Source organism: Ambystoma mexicanum, chromosome 12 (genome assembly GCF_040938575.1).
Source record: "Ambystoma mexicanum isolate Mex_15411 chromosome 12, UKY_AmexF1_1, whole genome shotgun sequence".
NCBI lineage: Eukaryota > Metazoa > Chordata > Amphibia > Caudata > Ambystomatidae > Ambystoma > Ambystoma mexicanum.
In genome coordinates, this window is record NC_090936.1 from 1,207,870,059 (window position 1) to 1,207,894,032 (window position 23,974).

Sequence of the window (23,974 nt, forward strand, 5' to 3'; positions counted from 1 at the left end):
GGTAGAGGGTAAGCTTTCTCTTGAGTCTTCAGCATTTTCGGAGGTAGAGGGTAAGCTTTTTCAAGAGTCTTCAGCATTCGTGGAGGTAGAGGGTAAGCTTTCTCTTGAGTCTTCAGCATTCGCGGAGGTAGAGGGTAAGCTTTCTCTTGAGTCTTCAGCATTTGCGGAGGTAGAGGGTAAGTTTTCTCTTGAGTCTTCAGCATTCGCGGAGGTAGAGGGTAAGCTTTCTCTTGAGTCTTCAGCATTCGCGGAGGTAGAGGGTAAGCTTTCTCTTGAGTCTTCAGCATTCGCGGAGGTAGAGGGTAAGCTTTCTCTTACATCTTCTTGTGTCAACAAGTTCGGTGAATGTTGTTTAGGTAAAGATTCTGATTTTTGTTTGTTGAATTTCTTGTGTCCCATAGGTTCTACTTGATCTCCCACAGCTACTGCCTTTGCAGACTTGTCGTCTCGTTCACTGAGAGTTGAATGGTCAGCTTTCTCAATCAAGGTTCCATCGGTAGGTGTATTTTTCGTTTTATCCTTTTGTTTTCGTTGTTGACCTACAGGCGTTGGATCTCTGATTAGGTCAACATCAATCGGCTCGTTATTTTTATTCAAGTATATTGTGCCATTCATATTTCAAATGGAACCTTTTTCTTTTCGTTTAGAATATTTACTACCTACTCGCTCACTTAAAGCAATGTTGCTTGCAATAAGGTCAGTATCCAACTTCTCGGGTTTCTTAGGATCCAGTTTTTCCATTTTCAAAAGTCCGATTGGTTCTTTGGCCACTTCCGCAAACAACCGCTTATCTTCTGCACTGTTTTTGGTGTGTTCTAACATGAGTCTCACATTCGTTTTGGATCTTGAATGACCATTTGTCAGTGCCTGGTTGCTCAAGACCATTTCCTGCTCCACAGATACAATTTCTGTGTTCAACAAGGCTAATAATGTTGTTTGATCTTTTATATTCTCATTTAGCTGTTCATAAAGTTTAGTAAAAGGAGCCATGGTTATGGTAAGGGCTGCCATTATCAGCGGGTTCAGGTCTTTGCTGCGCTGTCAGAAAGATTATGTGCCAAGGTTTCAGATGCATTAAGAGTCTTACGTTCCCGTGGAGATTGCGCAGCTGTGCGCCTCTTCCTGGTATTTTTATATGTTGCAGTCATTTCTTCGTTAGCTGAACTTTCCGATGAAGATGATGACTAGGAATCCTCAATTGTGAGATTCTGAAGTTCCGTTTGCGTCTTCTCAGTGTGTCTTTTTTGTGAGACAATTATGTACTCATTGGTGCTAGACAACAGTCTTCTCCTTTTTGCTGGGGGCTTTGGTGCCAGTTTCAAATTTGTTTCACTGCTGTTTACCTCCCTAGAGTGTTTGGGATCATCATTTTCACTGCGACTGTGGGCACTGGCTTGTGTCTGCGGTGGTTTCCCGTCTTTAGCAACTGCCAGCAGTCTCAACACTTTGCTGATTTCCAATTCTAGCGTTGATTGCAATTAAATCTTTCAGCACTTTGTCCACCGCAGAAATCGAGCTGAGTCTGTTTGTACTTATAGTGCTGGTACACACAGGACCCTCCAGTGGCATAGTGGGCGTTAGCCAATTATCACTATGACCTACGTGTAGGCCTACATCCATTTGATGCTTGGTGGTATAACAGCTAGGATGTACAACGCCTTAGGGAGAAACATTTTCTTTAGGTCCTTCTTTACGGGCCATTTCTCTTGCCTCAATTGTCATTTCTCTTTGAGCCACACCTGCACTATCACCTGGATATTCATATTGGATCGAGTCCATTACATCTGATTCACGCAAGATCCTTTTTTTGGACTCGTGTAAGTGCAATGCAGCTCGAGACGCTAATGCTTCTAGTGACAAGACCTTCAGCTGGTCACAAGTCTTTTTACAGTCGGTAATGAGTGCATTCACATTCGAGCAGGTAGTTAAACAGCATAATCCTGGGACAATAGATGCATTGATTGAACTGGAAACGTTACGAGAGGAAGTAAGGCTTTCAGGAGACGGACTACATTCTTGCAAGTCCCATTGATTTTCTACAGTTCGAAAAACGGGACTACTGGCAGTACAATCAGAGAAAGTATCAGTAGTTACGGATGAAACAGAGGGGCAGGTCTTTAAGCGAGACACGATGCTACTTACCGAGGTACTCGCACAGGGTCCATGTGCTCTCCCGATCTTGCGGCCAAGAACCGTCGTTGTCGCTGTGTTAGAGGCGGGGCCCCCCCTTCCTACATCCGGGTCTGCACAAGTACAGCCCGGATCGGCACTCGTTCCAGTCACGCTGCGACAGACGAGACCAGATGAATCCGCTGTAAAACTAGGCATGCAAACATTCTTAGTTTTGTCACCATTTGCCATGTTGTTTGGATCGCACTCCAGCGCACCCCGAATAACACTCTGCACACTCCGCTTCGCTCCGCGGCAGGGGCAGAGGTTTTGTAGGGAAAAGGACTTCCTCCCACAACAAGGTGAATAGGCTGCAAAATCCTTCGTTGTCACAGCGTTCCAAGCAGCAAAGTCTCCAGACGAATAACACTCTGCACACTCCGCTTCGCTCCGCGGCAGAGGTTTTGTAGGGAAAAGGACTTCCTCCCACAACAAGGTGAATAGGCTGCAAAATCCTTCGTTGTCACAGCGTTCCAAGCAGCAAAGTCTCCAGACGAATAACACTCTGCACACTCCGCTTCGCTCCGTGGCAGGGGCAGAGGTTTTGTAGGGAAAAGGACTTCCTCCCACAACAAGGTGAATAGGCTGCAAAATCCTTCGTTGTCACAGCGTTCCAAGCAGCAAAGTCTCCAGACGAATAACACTCTGCACCCTCCGCCATGTGTTGCTTATTCATCATATGTGAATTTGGTGATATGTGTCGGGACACATCATCCATCTGCTTGGCTCACATGCTCTCAGACTTCATTCGCATCAACCCAAAATATGCCTGTTCAACTTATGTTTGTTGCAGGGGCTTTGAATGCTGTGCTTTCCAGCCTCATTCCCTTAATTCATTGATTGTTGTTAGCCAATATGCACTGACATTACATGTGACTATGTCCTGTCAGTGATGTGTTGAACTACTATCCTCTGAGGTCACCTATGGCACCTTGAGACCATTGCAATGGCACATGTGCACAGTGATATGTCACATTGCATCCCATTGCTTTACTGTGCGCTTTCACTATGTAGCTGCTGCTAAATTCAGCTGTCATGTTGCTGTACCATTGCTTGTGATATATCATGGAATCATGTGATGAGCTACAAACATGCATTTTGCATCAGTGCACCCAGTTGGCAGGTATATGGGTGGGTATGTGGCCAGTGTGCTTCATTTTTGTGGCCGGGCAGTCGAGTTGAGGTGAATTGTTGTTCAATATTACACTGGTATGGGGGTCAGATGGCAGGGCCAGGCTGAGTTGGTGTCAGAGGTGAGGGGGGCTGGTGGGTGGTGTCTGGACTTAAGGAGCATGACTGGGGTACTGTTGGAGGTGAGGGGGGCTGTTAGGTGGTGTTAGGACATGAGAGGGCTGCCTGGGGGTAGTGTCAGAGGTGTGGGGGCTTGTGGGTGGTGTGAAGACTTGAGGGGCATGCCTGGGGTACTGTCAGCGGTGTGGGGGGCTGGTGGGTGGTGTCAGGACTTGGGGGGGCTGTGTGGGCTAGTGTCAGAGCTCAAGGGGCTGGTAGGTGATGTAAGGATTGAGGGGCTGCCTGGGGTACTGTCGGAGTTGAGGGGGACTTGTGGGTGGTGTCAGGACTTGAGGGGACTGCCTGGGGTAGTGTTGGAGGTGAGGTGGGCTGGTGGGTGGTGTGAGGACTTGAGGCTGCCTGGGTTATTGTCAGAGGTGAGAGGGGCTGATGGTTGGTGTGAGGGCTGCCTGGGGTATTGGCAGAAGTCAGGCGGGGAGGTGGGTGGTGTCTGCAGCTGAGGGGGCTGATGTGCAGTCAAGGTATGTGCCATCATTGTGTGTGCGGTGGAAGTAGGGGGGTGGTTCGCAGGGGTGCAGCCATTGGTTGTGTGGGACTTCGCACAGAGTAGCTGGGGTGCAGCCGTTATTTACGTGGAACATTGTGCAGAGTGGCTGGGGTGCAGCAGTTACTTACATGGGACCTCACGCAGAGTAGCAGCCCTTTTCCCAGTGCTTCCCGACACAGGAGCGGCACACCAAGGCCACAAACAAGACTGACAATGAGAGCCTGAGGCCTGGGAACGAGTGAGGGAGTATTTTCTTTAACTAGATCATGCCTCCTTTGTCACCACGTGACTTGGCACCACATAAAGATGGCCAAGGTCGATGAGCTAAAAGCTGGCCAATCACCTTGTGTTCCGCTTATCGAATAGTGTAGTACAGCTCCAACCAATAAGGTGCTGAATCAAAATGTATTTGTTGTAAAAGGTTTTACCTAGGAGGAGCTGGTTCCCCTACAGATAACCGTATATCCTATACTCTACCGTCCAATCCAGTACTAGAATAGAGGTTTTATGATAATAGCTAATAGTGACTTCATTTATGTCGAGGATGTGATATAAAATGTTATTGTTCCCGTTGCCATTGTCAGATTGTATTTCATACGCTCTCCTAGCGACTATTTGTTTTTTAATAAAGCTGGGTGTTCCTATGCACCTGGTGTTACTCTGTTCTTGAGTATTTTTCCACTTATTGTTACCTTTTGGGCCTATCTTAAGAGAGTCTCTGTACCAAGCAAGTTATTTATACGTCGTCCACCACCAATCACGCATAGAAACTCAGCCATCCGACTGCATTGGAAGTCCCTCTGATTTAGTCTGACAGCTCTGGAGAATCTCTGGGTTTGAAAAATAGGCTGTTTGCTGCAGCATTCCTATTCATAGCTAAATGAATGCTAATGGCCTGTTCTATGGACACAATGTCCTCCTCCTGCCCTGTCAGGATTTAATTTCCGCTCTCCGCCTTGCAGCATTGCCATGCCCTTCCCCCCCCCGCACAGGAACGAACACCTCATGTGTCTACCAACATGAACTCATAGCCTTCAGAATCATCTACCACTCCAGGACTAAGAAAATATCTCACCTCATTTCCTACTGCCATCAGCATGGCCCACTGATATTGGCGCCTTGTTGCTAATATACTGTTGAAGGTGCTTTACTCCTGGATTTACAGATTCATTCCCTGCGTCATATCCGGTGGGAGCACTGTGAACACACACAATCCACATGCCACATCTCATGTGGCGATTCTGACAGAGCAAGAAGCCGGGCTCATATAAAAGATGGCATTTATGCAAGAGAAAAATAATAAGACGCAGAAAACAAAAATGTCTGTATTCAGCAGCGTCAAACGCTGCGGGTCCCTTTGGTATTAAAGCGCATCAGCAGCGCGCGTCTGTGTTCGCTTTCCTTACTACACGGGCCTGTTTCCAGGAACAAATAAAAACAAATAAAAATGCAATGGCAAAAAAGCAATACCACTTCCTCCGCAATCCGGTTATTGAAACCTAGAAAATGTATGGCTGCAATTTTTCTTCAATGGGGGAAGATAACGAGAACAATGGATGTCCTTTGAAAGTGTACATTTCGGCGTGACAAGTAACACTATCATACCTGGACAAAAGTGAACTTAATTATTCAGTCCAGTATTAACCTGATCGAATTCTATGAAGAGCAATGTTTCGCTGCACTATAGTTAAGTTGAATATTGATTTCCATAGGAAACCTGAAAAATGAATTGCTAATACGTTTTTGATTCGTATGATGGATTTGGCTGAAATTTTGCAAACAAAATTGTAGTCAGAGTCCCCCCTCCTCTGCCCCCAGAGTGGACATTTTGGGAAAGAACTGTTAAAAAATAAAAAAGTTATTAAGAAAGTAAGAAAGCGCTAGTTCGCCCTAGTGTCCATTAATTTTCCCATAGATAAAAAGTCCAATTTGTGCTCAAGTGCACAGCCAAAACCACTGGAGGGATTACACAGGTACGAAACAACTTGGGCACGATGCATTGACTCCATTTTCGGGAGGGTCTGGGGTTATTGCATCCAGTAGTTTTTAAACTAACGGGGGAAGGGGTGCCAACTTCTACCAAAATGCTAGCTATATCTCCCAAAATGCTTTGCAGCAGAGAGCCTGACAGTCTTTTCAGAAATGAAAAAGGAGCCATGTTTTCCCAAAATTCTATTGTTAATAGCCTTTGACTTGCTGGATGAATTTGAGTCAAATATTCAAAACAAAGCATCCCCAAACTGCAAGTTTTCGGAACAAAACGTGGTAAAATGAAAAAAGTTATTAAGAAAACAAAACACCACAGTTGCACAGTTTGCAACCCATTCATTTTCCTAGAGAAAATGTGCAGTTTCTGAACAGCTGTAGCACGAAAGATGCTGGATAGATTTGGACCAGGTACGAAAAAACATGGGCACGAAGCATTGGCTCAACTTTCGGGTGGGTTCTGCGGGTATTGCGTCCCATAGTTTTTAAAATGTTTGCTCTTTAAACACTTGATATCGGCCTTAGTGCTTTTTATAGCACAGATGCTGAGCGAGGCTACTAACATTTGACTTGTTTGGTGAATTTGGATGAAATTTTCCAAACAAACTATTTGTCAAGAGCCCCACTAAATGTTTTTTTTTTTCGGGAACAATTTGTCAAAAAATGAAAAGTTATTACGAAAAGATAAGAATGCAGTTTTCAGCCTACTTCCATTAGTTTTCCCATTAAGAAAACGTGAGGGTTTTGAACAGCCGTAGCGTGAAAACCGCTTGGAAGATTTGGACCAAATAAGAAACAATTTGGGCACAAAGCGCTGACCTAATTTCCTTAGCTAGTTTGGGGAACATCCATTCAGTAGCTTTTAAAATATTCAACAGAGAATGGGATGCCCCCACCCCTTAAAACCTTTATATTGGTCTTGGTGCTGAGAGAGTCTGGTGGGGACTGGGGTTATTCCACCCAGTATATGTTAAAATATTTGATGGAGGAGGGGAGGAGGGGTTATATATATGTCCCACAATGCATCAGTGACGCTTTTCAAGAATGAAAGGCTGCCTTTTTGTTTGTGCGTGATGCGAGTGATAGCTGCGGTTATAATGGGTTTAACCGGGGTTAGCCAAAAACGAAAAGTGGAAAAAATGCCATTTGGAGGAGGGAAAATGATGAAATGGCATCGGGCTAGAGGTGGGGAAGGGGAAAGAGGACACCATGTATATTTGGGGAGTTGGGGAGGGGCCGGGGACCAAGTTCAGAGCTCGATTGTTTTTGCATAACCAGGGATATCCGGCCGTATAGATTGGGGATGAAAAAGCATCAGACGGAAGGATGAGTTTTGGGGGAATGGGAGTGGGCTAGGGAAGGGAAAAGAACTTAAGGAGAGTGGGGGAACATGGTACAAGGAGGGGGGCACTTGGTGAGTGGCTGGGAGAGCACGGAAGAGTTGGGGATTTTGCATGCTTTTGACAGATAACTGCAGTTATTTGTGTGCCTTTATGGATAACTGCTGTTATCTGTAGTACATTGATAACCACGGTTATGGAGGAAACATTTTCTTTAAAAGGAGAGATTCAAAAATGATTTTAAGTCAAAGTCATCTACAGTGAGGCGGGTGGTAATGGGTGTGGCTGAAGGCTATGGCTACTGGGTTACTTTAAGGATCCAAATGGTGCAGTTTGGAAAGTGGCCACGGCGAAAGGCCATGACTTGTGTGCCCAAAAGAAACCTAGTTGTGTGGCCATGGCCGAAGGCCGGGGCCACTAGTTATGGCAGAAGGCCATGGATAGTGGGCCCGTTTGGAGACGTACTGGAGCAATGTGTAGAGTGGCTATGGGCGAGGGCCATGGCTAGTGGAACCTGAAGGAAGCTATTGGGGCAACATGTAAAGGGGCCATGGCTGAAGACCTGGACCATGGGCGAATGGGCAAATGTCATGGCTAGTGAGCAGAAAAGAAAGGTAGAATTTTAAAAGATAGGCCCTGGCTAGTGGGCCCAAAAGACGTGTATAGTTGACCATGGCCACCTAATGGGTCCAGAAAGAAGACGATATTGGGGAAACATGTACAGTGGGCTCGGCACCTAGTGGGCAACATGTCAAGAGGCCACAGCGAAAGGCCATGGCTAGAGGGCCTGTTTAGGAAGCCTATTTATTTTATTTGTATTTTATTGTGCATTTGTTAAGCACTTATACATCTAGTAAATTGTGTTTCAAAGCTCCCATAGGACATCAGGGAGGGAACGTGGGAATGAGAATCAAATGCAACAATGAAAAATAGAGGTGGAGCTACTAGGCCTTGTGAGCATTCAGAACATACAAGTGCAGAGAGAGAGAGAAGGGGTGAGGGACTGGGGGTAAGTGCTAGGTGTATGAAAGAGGGAAGTGCTAGGGGGTAGGCAGCTGTTAAGTGACTTGGTGGGAGTGGGCAGCTGGCAATAAATAAGTAAGTGCAAGCCTGTGGTGCAGAGGCCAGTGGGTTCCAAGGCAAGTGCGGAGGCTGAAGGCGATTGGGGGTGGGAGGCCAGGATCCAGGAGGACACATAAAGGCCCTGCTCACCAATCTCAGCAACTGTGGGGGTTTAGCAGAGAAGGGAGGAAAGGAAGGAGGAGGAGAAAAAGAAGATCTTGAGGAGCTTCCGGAATTCGAGGAGATCTGGATCAAGATGAAGAGGAAGTGGGAGGCTGTTCTATAGGAGGGAGCCTACAGAGGAGAGAGAACGGCCACCAGCCCGCTGTTTATCACAGAGAGAGTTGGTGCCACAGGACCGTAAAGATCTGGAGAGAGAGTATTTAGTGAGAGCCAGCTGTAGATAGCGTGGTCGCCGGCCCCAGACTGCCTTATCGAGGATGCAGAGGGATTTGAATTTCATCCTTGCAGCAACCGGGAGCCAGTGGAGAGATTTTAGGGCTGGAAAGATGCGTTCCCCCAGCTTGAGGCCAAGGATAAGTCTCACAGCCCTATTCTATATTATATAGGAAGGATCTCAGTTTTGCTGATGGTGAGGCAGAGATCATTGGAGGAACACCAGGACTGGATGGCAGAGAGGCAGTCAGGAATGATGGAAGAAGTAATGAGAGGATCAGAGGGAAGTTTGAAGAAGAGTTGCGTGTCATCTGCATAATACTGGAAGTTGAAGGAGAAGGTGAAATCAGGTGTGCAAGCGGAGCAAGATAGGTTTTAAAGAGCCAGGGAGAAAGGTTGGAGCCATGCGGGATGCCACAGATGAATTTAGAGGTGTGGGAGAAGAAAGAGCCCACAATAACCTGGGACAGGCGGGCATTAAGGAAGGAGGCCAGCCAGTCCAGTGCCTGCTTCAAGATACCTAGGGTATCATGGAGTCATTTTATGAGGATGGAGTATCAAATGCAGAGGAGAGATCAAGTAGAATGAGAACAGCTGGAGAGTTGGAGTCAAGAGATGCAAGCAGATCCTCATGGGTGTTCAGAAGAGCAGTTCCGTGACTCTGGATGCTCAGAATCCATATTGATGGTCGCGTAGGCAACCAACAAGTTCAGTGAGCAGTTGGGGGGGACGAGCTTCTCCAAGAGTTTGTCAAAGAAGGGGGTGATAGAGATGGGGCGGTAATTGACTGGCATGACGGGTCTGCAGAAGGTTTTTCAAGGAGGGGGCACACAAGGGAGTGCTTGAGGGAGGAGGGGAAAGATCCAGTAGCAAAAGAATGGTTGGAGAAATCAGCAAGTGCGGGGGGCGGGGAGAGAGCCAAAATTGTCCTTAATGGTTCTGGAGGAATAGGGAGAGACCTGTTTGGAGGAGACCTTCATGTAGCAGACACATCTGGTGACCTCATGAGGTGTGATAGGAGAGAAGGAGGAGAGAAAAGCAGAGGTGGGATGGGAGCCCAGAGGAGACAGGGAGGTGAGGTGGGGGATAGAGGAGACCTTCATTGGAGCAATATATATGATAGGATATGATAGTTTATTTACATAGCGCCTATACACAATGTGTTTAAAAGGTCTTCAAGGCAAGAGAGGGAACAAGGGAAAATGCAATGATATTCTTATAGGCCATGAACAGGAAGGATGTGAAATTAACTATCGTACTCGGCTTGACGACATTTCAGATAGTGCAAGAGCTAAGAAATAGATAAGGAAGGGAGGGGGGAGTGGGAAGGAAATGGAAACAGACAGGCGACTAACGTACTAGGCCTGGCGACATTTCTGGTGGTAGCTGGAGAAAAACAAAAGGTGAAAGAGAGGGGTGCAGAAAGGGAAGGGAAGAACAAAAGAAACGACTATCGTACTAGGCCTGACGATATTTCAGATAGTGTTGGGTGGAACAAATAAGGAGAGGGGGGAGGAGACATACAAGGGGGGAGGAGACATACAAGGTTGCTATCATACTATGTTCAGAGACAATTCTGAAAGAGTAAGTGCATAGAAGAAAGTAAGGGGAGGGCAGGAGGGGATAGGGAAAGGGAGAAAGGGAGAGGATGAGAGAACAGAGAGTAAGCACTCAAAAAAAGTGGAGAAGGAAGAGGGGAGAGCGAATACAATTGCAGAAGTCAGTAGTAACACATAATGTTGCAAGCCTGGATACAAGATGAAGATGGGAACAGCATGATTAAGGGCCACCATCAGTACAAAGAGAAAGGGTGACACACCGTGAATCAATGAAGTCCATAAAAGTCAAACCCAGCATTGGCCACAAGACATTGATGGTGAAACCAGAATGTATCAGGACAGACGCCAGGGGAAGCAGGGTAGAAATATTTATATAGCGCCTATATAGAGTGGCCACGGCCAAAGCCCCGAGCAACATGAATGGGGCCATGGCCAATGGTCATGGGCGAAGGCCATGGCAAGTGAGCAGGAAAGAAAGGTAATGTTTGAAAAGATTCAGTGGGCACGGCCAAAGGTGAAATCCCGTGGCCACCTAATGGGTTCAAAAGAAAGATATTGGGAGACCGCATGTCCAAAGGCCATGACTAGTGGCCTGTAAAAAAACAATGGTGTAGGAAAACCCTTGAAATTGGCTGAAAAAACTTTAGTCAAAGTGTAGTTAAGTTGAGCAGATTTAACACACCAAACCCCTTGAAATTCAGTGGATGTGGGAAGTCATGACCACCTTAACTCAGCACACCCCCGTTGATGTCCCCCAGAAAGCTATGCCCCCACAATGCCATTTTGTATGTCATTGTGCCTCCCTTCTCTTATAAAATGTATGTGCTCATGGGCTTTGCAACAGTAACATGCTGAGTTACTGTGTCATGACTTACCACATCCACTGAATTTCAAGGGTTATGTTGTGTTAAATCTGCTCAAGTTAACTACACTTTACCTAAAGATTTTTTCAGTAAATATATGCATGTATGAATTCATATCTTACCATTGGGGAGGAAATGCCAACAACAAACAGGAGTACAAATCAGGTGGCAGTTCAGACAATGGCATAATGTCCCCTGTAAAGTTTAAGTTATGTCCCTTTTCTTTTAGCTTGAAGGTTCATGTTATATGTACATTTTAATATTTTGAAAATGTAATTCATGCAAGGAAATTATTGCATTCAACATGTTGTTTTGAACATTTAAACAACTAATAAGATACACTTAATTTGACATGCCTCATGTGTCAGTAATGTAGTTTGAATATCATATCATATCATGTTGATGAGTGTCTTGAAGTTCTGTTTAAAAAATATCACTTCTTTTATAACAGAAAAAGCACACACGGTTACACCTGTGCCACGCAGCCATTTACAAAGTGTCTTGCACTGATAATATGCTTACATGTACAGGCAACACAAATATTGAAACCTGTTCTTTCAAAACCTGATCCAAAAAGAGAGATTATTCAAGTTCCTACTATGCATGGACTGGACGATTCAATCAATACTTAAATCCATAGAATTTCCAGCTGGTTTGTCCAGGTCAAACTTTGCAGGTTTTTCCCAAGGCTCAAGAGTTCCTACTGGGTTCGACCTCACGTAATCATGAAGAGAGTCAACGGTTGGCATATGAAGAGACAGGAGGGACTTTTATTACTTTTTATTAGGCAAGGGATTTGTAGGATAGTGTATGTTATAGTGGAATTTAATAAGTAGTATAGCATAGGTAACGTTAGGGAATTGGGGGAATTATTGTGTGGGAGCTTAGGGGACATCATTTGGCAGTCAGTGGGGGTGTGAATTGTGGGTGGAGGTGAAGTACAGCCTATATGCATTATGTAGGAGAAAGCCAAAGCACTGAGAACACTGCGTGCATTTACTGGGCAGAGGAGATGGGCTAAGAGCAGAGCACTTCACATACATTTATGAGGCCTAGTAGAGGGACAACAATGTGAGAACAGCACATTAATGTAGTAAGCTGAGGAGGGGGCCAAAGCACTGAGAACAGCACATGAATGTAGTAAGCTGAGGAGGGGGCCAAAGCACTGAGAACAGCATATGCATTTACCAGGCAGAGATGATGGGCAAAGCGCTGAGAACAGCACATGAATGTAGTAAGCTGAGGAGGAGGACAAAGCACTGAGAACTTCACATACATTTATGAGGCCTAGTAGAGGGACAACAATGTAAGAACAGCACATGAATGTAGTAAACTGAGGAGGAGGACAAAGCACTGAGAACAGCACATGAATGTAGTAAGCTGAGGAGGGGGCCAAAGCACTGAGAACAGCACATGCATTTACCAGGCAGAGATGATGGGCAAAGCGCTGAGAACAGCACATGCATTTATGAGGCCTAGAAGAGGGACACCAATGTGAGAACAGCACATGAATGTAGTAAGCTGAGGAGGAGGACAAAGCCCTGAGAACAGCACATGCATTTACTCAGCAGAGGTGATGGGAAAAGTGCAGAGAAATTCAGATAGATTTATGAGGCCAGTAGATGGGCAAAGGCGTGAGAACAGCACATGAATTCAGTAAGCTGAGGAGGAGGACAAAGCACTGAGAACCCCACATGCATTTATTAGTTGAAGGTGAATACCATAATGATGAGAAGCCCCGCTGCATTTAGTTGGTGGAGGAGAAGGCCAAAGCATTGAGAACCCATATGTGTTTACCAGGTGTAGGGGAAGACCAAACCACTGAGAACCCCACATGAATTTAGGAGAAATCCGTAGCACTAGGAATGTCACATGTAGGGGATAAGGCAAAAAACACTGAGAATGCGACAGGAATTTACTAGGCACAGGAGAAGGCCAAAGCACTAAGAACCTCAAATTAATTTAGCACACATTAAAGGCTCAAACACTGAGAACCACATGTACTTTAGGAGGCAGACAGAAGGGCAAAGCACTGAGAACCCCACAGACATTGAGCAGGTAGAGAAGAAAACCAAAGTGTTGAGAACTCAATGTCAGTTTTTCTGAAGGCAAGTGTTGAATTAAATTAACAAGTCTGAATGTATTACAGTACCTAACTGTGTTGGCGGACGGTTATAGGGAAGAGGAGAAATACACCTGTTAAGTACAGCAGCAGCTTTTTGTGTTGGGGAAGACCACATCAAATGCGTATCTCTGTGCCAGCAACACCTGTCAATCAGTAGCCACATATGACATCCACTTCAAAAGACAGGGTCATCTGTCTCAAATGTATATGTTTGTTGGGAAGAAATGTAACTGTGCATGCCATGCTTTTACACACACATCAAGACACAGAGAGGATGGAGTGCTGAAGATCAATCCATTTATATGGCACCACCTTGGGCACACGCTGGGGTAGGCATGACATCAGCTAAGCAGCCAAGAAAGAAACCCAGCAACGTGGAAGAAGAAGTCATTCCTGAAAATTCCCCTCCTTGGTTTTCTTTTTAGCACAAGATGACAATGAAGAGCATGGCAAATATTATGCTCCATTCCATGATTCAAGATCCAGGTTCACGCGCTTCTGCTCTGACGTTAGCACGGATAGTGTGAGAGAAAGACGAGGTGTGTTTGGGCATTGACACAGCCACGCAACTGTCAAGTGCAAGCACTGTTTAGAAGAAGCAAGCTTCAGAAACTCCCTGTGTTTCAGTATACAATATGTTCCCAAAACAGTCCAGAAAAGCACATGCTCCTCATAGTACAAATAAGCATTTGCACCTGGGAATGCGTGCTCAGGCTATCAGGTGGCTTGAAGAGTGGGCGGGAACACACTGTACACCGCCTGCTCTTTCCAGACACCGGGGCGCTTCCCCAGATGGCGTCATCTTTTTTTATGTAGGGAGGCAAAATGGAGTCTCTTCCTGTTGCATCCCCACCTCCCCTCCATCCTCCCAACCCCCCATATCAAAACATATCCTTTCCGCTCCCCACTCCCTGACTCCCACTTACTTGATGGATTGGAGTGCCTCCTGACTGGGGCCACTGTCATCAAACAAGAAGCAGGACTTAGTACCTTTACTACTGTAGGGGACATCTTTTTTCATTCCCCAGGAGATTAGCATCATGCAATATGGGCAGCTAATCTCCCAAAAAAATAATAATAACCCATTCGCACTGTGGGTGAACCCCGGGTGTAAATGTCTATCACCCCCTTATCGGTGGCGGAAATGCACGGTAACGCCGACTGACCTCGATAGGCTTGGGCTAACGGGTTGTTACTGGCCATGTCGGACCCCAAACAATTGCCATAGTCATTCACAACACCAGCATCAGCTCCTCAGTCAACAGCATCCACACAGCAGCAACTGCACTGTACATCAAGCAGATGTTATGAAGTTATCGTGTCGGGTAAAATCTTGAATTATTTTATATGGCCAAAATGTATTATGAAAATGCCTGGAAACATTTACTCCTTATAAACTCAGTGCACTGAGTTCATAAGGAGTTACAATATCTATATTTGGTTCCTGTTTATTGGATCTTTGTAAGAGCTCTATTAGTTCTTCCAAACCATATTCTGCACAACTTAGTATCCCAAACCATAATGGGGTTCCCAGTTTATGTAACATACAACATATTTCCGAAGCACATATGCCATTTTTATTTATCTCCCATGGTGCATTGTAGGACTGATGCTTTTCAGAAATGAAAAGCAACCTTTTTTATTTAGCTTGATGCAAGCAATTCTTACGGTTATCCCATGGAAAGCCAAAAAAGAGAAGGGCTCAAAATGATATTTGTAGGAGGGAAACAAGTGGTTTCACATCAGCATCAAGATGGGGAGGGGCAAGATGACCACATGGATAGTAGGAGTGTTGAGTAAGTTCTGAAGAGCTCATTTTGAGGCTGATTGTTATTGTCTTCCTTCAGGATTCTCATGGGATCCCCACTGGAAAGTCACAAGACTGAGAAAGAAAGGTACTTCCTGGGAAATGATGGGTGAAAGGGGATGATAGGAAAGGGTCAGGGAGGATTTACACAGTGGGGGATCAAAAAAAGAAAGAGGACAGGGGCATATGGAGAGTGGAAGTAGGGATGTGGACGTATTTTACATTTTCATGGGATTTCTCACTATCACAGTAATTGGCAAATGCTGTATTATTGCGGGAATGCTTACCGTGGTAATGTAAGGACCCGTGAAAGTATCTGTGGGAATATTTCAGAGAAAACTGCGGCAGAAATGAAATGAGGGAAAAAAAGGAGGGATCTGGTTATTTACTAGTTAGGGGGATATGGGACACATATATAAGCAAACAGAACACAACATGGCCTGTGACAGCGGCCGTGTAATTATGGTTAAGTTGCTCAACTCATAGAAAGAGGACTTTTTGAGCAGTTTATAACTTTGCCCCCTCCCACACTCCCCGGACGATTCCTCAACAAACTTTGCATAGGTGAAAAAAAATTGTGCTGTTGCTGCCAATTCTGCGGTCAATCTTAGTGTCCATTGACATAATTTGGTTTTGGAAGGGGGGGTTCTGAGCGAGTCTAGTTATTTGATGGTGTATTGCACGTACTTGTTATATGGTTTCATTCTATGGTGGTGGTTGTGGCCAGTGGCCATGCCCTAAGAATCTGGCCACTGGCCTCACACACTATAGTAATATGTGTATAGTAATTATAGATAATGTAGAAGTACTACAATTCTAAATGCCATATCAACTTCAATTATATTGAAATATGGTGGAATGATGTACTTGAAGTTTATATGGCATTTAGAATTGTAGTACAAATGAGGATAGTGCTTATGGAATATGTATTTGTTTCTTTGTGAAGATAACAAATAGGATAATACTTTGTATGGTTACTTAGTTGCATATGGTAATAAAGCTGGGATCTCTGATTGTTTTTCTGTAAAGAAACCGCATAATTTGTTAAACAAGATAGTTTACAACCTTTAATTGCATGCAATTGTACATATAGATTAACTTTTTTACCCTTATAAATAGTACATTCTATGTACTATGTTTGCGATATGTGATATGGGATATGACATTTATAACACTCCTACACACAAGTGTTTCAAGGCATGAAAAACATTAGTGTGTGCTACACTGTTGTTGTATTGACATGAAATAATCATTGGGTCATTGGGGAAAACAATTCATGGTGGATTTTACATACAGTTTTTGGCATTTACATAGTTTTAAAGAATGTACATTTTACAGAACACTTGTGTGTGGTAGCATGGATATATTATGTGAGTGTAAGTGTGATAGCATACTTGTTTGAAGTGTCTTGCAATTAAGGGAATGAGTAAAGTAGTTAGATAACTGGTGTTGTATTCTAACTATATGGGACTTTACAAGAGGTTTTGCAGTAACAATAACTGTGATGTCATGTTTGGGATGAAGAAATAGTAAGTAGGCATTTGTTAGATCTGATGGTAATGCTGGCGTATAGTAATTATAATGGATTTTACTAGAAGTATTGCAGGAACAAGAACTGTGATGTCATATTTGGGATGAAGAAATAGTAAGTAGGCATTTGTTAGATCTGATGGTAATGCTGGCGTATAGTAATTATAATGGATTTTACTAGAAGTATTGCAGGAACAAGAACTGTGATGTCATATTTGGGATGAAGAAATAGTAAGTAGGCATTTGTTAGATCTGATGGTAATGCTGACGTATAGTAATTATAATGGATTTTACTAGAAGTATTGCAGGAACAAGAACTGTGATGTCATATTTGGGATGAAGAAATAGTAAGTAGGCATTTGTTAGATCTGATGGTAATGCTGGCGTATAGTAATTATAATGGATTTTACTAGAAGTATTGCAGGAACAATAACTGTGATGTCATATTTGGGATGAAGAAATAGTAAGTAGGCATTTGTTATATCTGATGGTAATGCTGGCGTATAGTAATTATAATGGATTTTACAAGAAGTATTGCAGGAACAAGAACTGTGATGTCATATTTGGGATGAAGAAATAGTAAGTAGGCATTTGTTAGATCTGATGGTAATGCTGGCGTATAGTAATTATAATGGATTTTACTAGAAGTATTGCAGGAACAAGAACTGTGATGTCATATTTGGGATGAAGAAATAGTAAGTAGGCATTTGTTAGATCTGATGGTAATGCTGGCGTATAGTAATTATAATGGATTTTACTAGAAGTATTGCAGGAACAAGAACTGTGATGTCATATTTGGGATGAAGAAATAGTAAGTAGGCATTTGTTAGATCTGATGGTAATGCTGGCGTATAGTAATTATAATGGATTTTACTAGAAGTATTGCAGGAACAAGAACTGTGATGTCATATTTGGGATGAAGAAATAGTAAGTAGGCATTTGTTAGATCTGATGGTAATGCTGGCGTATAGTAATTATAATGGATTTTACTAGAAGTATTGCAGGAACAAGAACTGTGATGTCATATTTGGGATGAAGAAATAGTAAGTAGGCATTTGTTAGATCTGATGGTAATGCTGGCGTATAGTAATTATAATGGATTTTACTAGAAGTATTGCAGGAACAAGAACTGTGATGTCATATTTGGGATGAAGAAATAGTAAGTAGGCATTTGTTAGATCTGATGGTAATGCTGGCGTATAGTAATTGTAATGGATTTTACTAGAAGTATTGCAGGAACAAGAACTGTGATGTCATATTTGGGATGAAGAAATAGTAAGTAGGCATTTGTTAGATCTGATGGTAATGCTGGCGTATAGTATTTATAATGGATTTTACTAGAAGTATTGCAGGAACAAGAACTCTGATGTCATATTTGGGATGAAGAAATAGTAAGTAGGCATTTGTTAGATCTGATGGTAATGCTGACGTATAGTAATTATAATGGATTTTACTAGAAGTATTGCAGGAACAAGAACTGTGATGTCATATTTGGGATGAAGAAATAGTAAGTAGGCATTTGTTAGATCTGATGGTAATGCTGGCGTATAGTAATTATAATGGATTTTACTAGAAGTATTGCAGGAACAATAACTGTGATGTCATATTTGGGATGAAGAAATAGTAAGTAGGCATTTGTTATATCTGATGGTAATGCTGGCGTATAGTAATTATAATGGATTTTACAAGAAGTATTGCAGGAACAAGAACTGTGATGTCATATTTGGGATGAAGAAATAGTAAGTAGGCATTTGTTAGATCTGATGGTAATGCTGGCGTATAGTAATTATAATGGATTTTACTAGAAGTATTGCAGGAACAAGAACTGTGATGTCATATTTGGGATGAAGAAATAGTAAGTAGGCATTTGTTAGATCTGATGGTAATGCTGGCGTATAGTAATTATAATGGATTTTACTAGAAGTATTGCAGGAACAAGAACTGTGATGTCATATTTGGGATGAAGAAATAGTAAGTAGGCATTTGTTAGATCTGATGGTAATGCTGGCGTATAGTAATTATAAAGGATTTTACTAGAAGTATTGCAGGAACAAGAACTGTGATGTCATATTTGGGATGAAGAAATAGTAAGTAGGCATTTGTTAGATCTGATGGTAATGCTGGCGTATAGTAATTATAATGGATTTTACTAGAAGTATTGCAGGAACAAGAACTGTGATGTCATATTTGGGATGAAGAAATAGTAAGTAGGCATTTGTTAGATCTGATGGTAATGCTGGCGTATAGTAATTGTAATGGATTTTACTAGAAGTATTGCAGGAACAAGAACTGTGATGTCATATTTGGGATGAAGAAATAGTAAGTAGGCATTTGTTAGATCTGATGGTAATGCTGGCGTATAGTAATTATAATGGATTTTACTAGAAGTATTCTAGGAACAAGAACTGTGATGTCATATTTGGGATGAAGAAATAGTAAGTAGGCATTTGTTAGATCTGATGGTAATGCTGACGTATAGTAATTATAATGGATTTTACTAGAAGTATTGCAGGAACAAGAACTGTGATGTCATATTTGGGATGAAGAAATAGTAAGTAGGCATTTGTTAGATCTGATGGTAATGCTGGCGTATAGTAATTATAATGGATTTTACTAGAAGTATTGCAGGAACAAGAACTGTGATGTCATATTTGGGATGAAGAAATAGTAAGTAGGCATTTGTTAGATCTGATGGTAATGCTGGCATATAGTAATTATAATGGATTTTACTAGAAGTATTGCAGGAACAAGAACTGTGATGTCATATTTGGGATGAAGAAATAGTAAGTAGGCATTTGTTAGATCTGATGGTAATGCTGGCGTATAGAAATTATAATGGATTTTACTAGAAGTATTGCAGGAACAAGAACTGTGATGTCATATTTGGGATGAAGAAATAGTAAGTAGGCATTTGTTAGATCTGATGGTAATGCTGGCGTATAGTAATTATAATGGATTTTACTAGAAGTATTGCAGGAACAAGAACTGTGATGTCATATTTGGGATGAAGAAATAGTAAGTAGGCATTTGTTAGATCTGATGGTAATGCTGGCGTATAGTAATTATAATGGATTTTACTAGAAGTATTGCAGGAACAAGAACTGTGATGTCATATTTGGGATGAAGAAATAGTAAGTAGGCATTTGTTAAATCTGATGGTAATGCTGGCGTATAGTAATTATAATGGATTTTACTAGAAGTATTGCAGGAACAAGAACTGTGATGTCATATTTGAAGTGCATTATATTGAAGGGTGTTTTAATGACATTAGATACCCGTTGGCGTATTCTGTCTTGGATTTTGAAAGTACCATTATAGTATTTTAGATGTAGTTAGATACCCGTTGGAGTATTCTGTCTTGGATTTTGAAAGTACTATTATAGTATTTTAGATGTAGTTAGATACCCGTTGGCGTATTCTGTCTTGGATTTTGAAAGTACTATTATAGTATTTTAGATGTAGTTAGATACCCGTTGGCGTATTCTGTCTTGGATTTTGAAAGTACTATTATAGTATTTTAGATGTAGTTAGATACCCGTTGGCGTATTCTGTCTTGGATTTTGAAAGTACTATTATAGTATTTTAGATGTAGTTAGATACCCGTTGGCGTATTCTGTCTTGGATTTTGAAAGTACTATTAAAGTATTTTAGATGTAGTTAGATACCCGTTGGCGTATTCTGTCTTGGATTTTGAAAGTACTATTAAAGTATTTTAGATGTAGTTAGATACCCGTTGGCGTATTCTGTCTTGGATTTTGAAAGTACTATTATAGTATTTTAGATGTAGTTAGATACCCGTTGGCGTATTCTGTCTTGGATTTTGAAAGTACTATTATAGTATTTTAGATGTAGTTAGATACCCGTTGGCGTATTCTGTCTTGGATTTTGAAAGTACTATTATAGTATTTTAGATGTAGTTAGATACCCGTTGGCGTATTCTGTCTTGGATTATGAAAGTACTATTATAGTATTTTAGATGTAGTTAGATACCCGTTGGCGTATTCTGTCTTGGATTTTGAAAGTACTATTATAGTATTTTAGATGTAGTTAGATACCCGTTGGCGTATTCTGTCTTGGATTTTGAAAGTACTATTATAGTATTTTAGATGTAGTTAGATACCCGTTGGCGTATTCTGTCTTGGATTTTGAAAGTACTATTATAGTATTTTAGATGTAGTTAGATACCCGTTGGCGTATTCTGTCTTGGATTTTGAAAGTACTATTATAGTATTTTAGATGTAGTTAGATACCCGTTGGCGTATTCTGTCTTGGATTTTGAAAGTACTATTATAGTATTTTAGATGTAGTTAGATACCCGTTGGCGTATTCTGTCTTGGATTTTGAAAGTACTATTATAGTATTTTAGATGTAGTTAGATACCCGTTGGCGTATTCTGTCTTGGATTTTGAAAGTACTATTATAGTATTTTAGATGTAGTTAGATACCCGTTGGCGTATTCTGTCTTGGCTTTTGAAAGTACTATTATAGTATTTCAGATGTAGTTAGATACCCGTTGGCGTATTCTGTCTTGGATTTTGAAAGTACTATTATAGTGTTTCAGATGTAGTTAGATACCCGTTGGCGTATTCTGTCTTGGATTTTGAAAGTACTATTATAGTGTTTCAGATGTAGTTAGATACCCGTTGGCGTATTCTGTCTTGGATTTTGAAAGTACTATTATAGTGTTTCATATGTAGTTAGATACCCGTTGGCGTATTCTGTCTTGGATTTTGAAAGTACTATTATAGTGTTTTAGATGTAGTTAGATACCCGTTGGCGTATTCTGTCTTGGATTTTGAAAGTACTATTATAGTGTTTTAGATGTAGTTAGAAACCCGTTGGCGTATTCTGTCTTGGATTTTGAAAGTACTATTATAGTGTTTTAGATGTAGTTAGATACCCGTTGGCGTATTCTGTCTTGGATTTTGAAAGTACTATTATAGTGTTTTAGATGTAGTTAGATACCCGTTGGCGTATTCTGTCTTGGATTTTGAAAGTACTATTAAAGTGTTTTAGATGTAGTTAGATACCCGTTGGCGTATTCTGTCTTGGATTTTGAAAGTACTATTATAGTATTTTAGATGTAGTTAGATACCCGTTGGCGTATTCTGTCTTGGATTTTGAAAGTACTATTATAGTATTTTAGATGTAGTTAGATACCCGTTGGCGTATTCTGTCTTGGATTTTGAAAGTACTATTATAGTATTTTAGATGTAGTTAGATACCCGTTGGCGTATTCTGTCTTGGATTTTGAAAGTACTATTATAGTATTTTAGATGTAGTTAGATACCCGTTGGCGTATTCTGTCTTGGATTTTGAAAGTACTATTATAGTATTTTAGATGTAGTTAGATACCCGTTGGCGTATTCTGTCTTGGATTTTGAAAGTACTATTATAGCATTTTAGATGTAGTTAGATACATGTTGGCATATTCAAACTGTTTATTGTACTATAGTTTAGTGAGTACATTTGGGGTGAAGAAATATTAAGTAGGCATTTGTTAGATATGATGGTAATGTTGTTGTATAGTAATTATATTGGATTCTACATGAAATATGGCAGTAAGAATAACTCTGATGTCATATTTGAAGTGCATTACAATGAAGGGTGTTTTAATGACATTAGATACCCGTTGGCGTATTCTAACTGTCTTGGATTTTGAAAGCACTATTGTGGTATTATGGATGTAGTTAGATACCCTTTGGTGAATTCTAACTGTTTATTGAACTATACTTTACTGAGTACATTTTGGTTGAAGGAATATTAAGTAGGTATGTGTTAGATTTGCTATTAACCTATGTTTTGGAGTAACAGAAGTGTCATTACATTCAAAGCAACCACTTCTTTTTTGTCATATGCAATTTTTTGGCCTGAGATGGTTGTGGCATCAGTGGGGTAGATTATGCCCACTGTTGTGAAGGTTGTCTTGCCAAGAGATACTTGTGCATGTGTGAAACCTGTAAGCTTACAGTTTTTTCGGTACCATCTGCATTGCACCTTAGAAGCATTAGTATCAGATATTGGCCATGTGAGTTTATTTCTATGCTAGAAATGATTGTCTGAATTGCAAAAAGGGCATAATATGGCATGATTTGCATTCTGAAGAAGCTGACAAAATGGAATACATTCACAATTTGGTATGGATACATAAACAAAGTGTTCATTAGGAATATGCTCTTGTGAATCCTGGTTGCAGAGACAGCATGTATGTTTCCATAGGTATGAAATGTAGAAGATTTAATTCATAGGGATGACTTTGTTTTCTAGTATTTAGAGAAAGTACATTAGGCATTCGTGTGGATCTTCCTGTGTGTTTGTGGTGAATTCTACCATTTCTGGACAGGAGACCAATACTTGACTTATACATGAGACACTGGGCCTCATTACGACTCAGGCGGTAAGGGGTTTACGGCGGCGTAAACTGCGCCGACCCTTACCGCCTGAGTACGAGGTCCCTTAGCGCCATGGCGGATTTAACACCTGCTTTTAGCAGGTGTTAAAATCCATGGCGCTAAGGGACCATGGAGTTAATTACGCCACCGTAATTTACGGTGGCGTAATTAACGCCTTCCCCACTCCCATTATGCCCTATGGGGCAAAAATGGGAATGGGGAAGGGTAAATGGGGATTGGGGACTTACCGCCCCGCCGACCTCGGAATGGGGCGGTAAGTCCGCCTACCACCATGGCGTAAACGTAGTTTACGCCATGGTGGTAAAGTCACGGCCCAGGCGGTAACTTACCGCCTGGGTCGTAATGAGGCCCACTGTAAGTACTGCCAGGATTATTTGTGGCATTTCTATGAAGGACGAGCATCTGCAAACACAACTGGTTTGAGCTGTTTAATTAAATGTTGTGAACAATTGGTGGCAATTGGAAGAGAAGATTGATTGCTACATTTGCATAGCCCCTTTTGCAATGGCTCAGACGGGCTAAAAAATAGTGGTGCGGAAGGTTGCCCAGACCAATGTCAGTGGTTCAGATTAATTTGAAACCCTCCACCCATTACTTTTGTGGTTATAGCTTACCATAACTGGCATATTACTGTGGTTTTTTGGTTTTACTTGTAAATATAACGTCCCTTTAACAAAATGTTTTCATTGAAAAAAATATATATATATTTATACATATATATAAATATATATATATATATATATATTTTTTTTTTTATTATTTTTTTTATTTATTTACTTGTGTGAATCAATTCATGATTTTTACAAGATAGAAGCCAGGATTCTTTACTTTCTTTTTCTTTTTTAAATGTTTTCATTTACTTTTTTTTCTTTCCTTTCTCTTTTCTAAAATCACAAAGTTACTGACGGTCCAGAAGAACAAGAAGA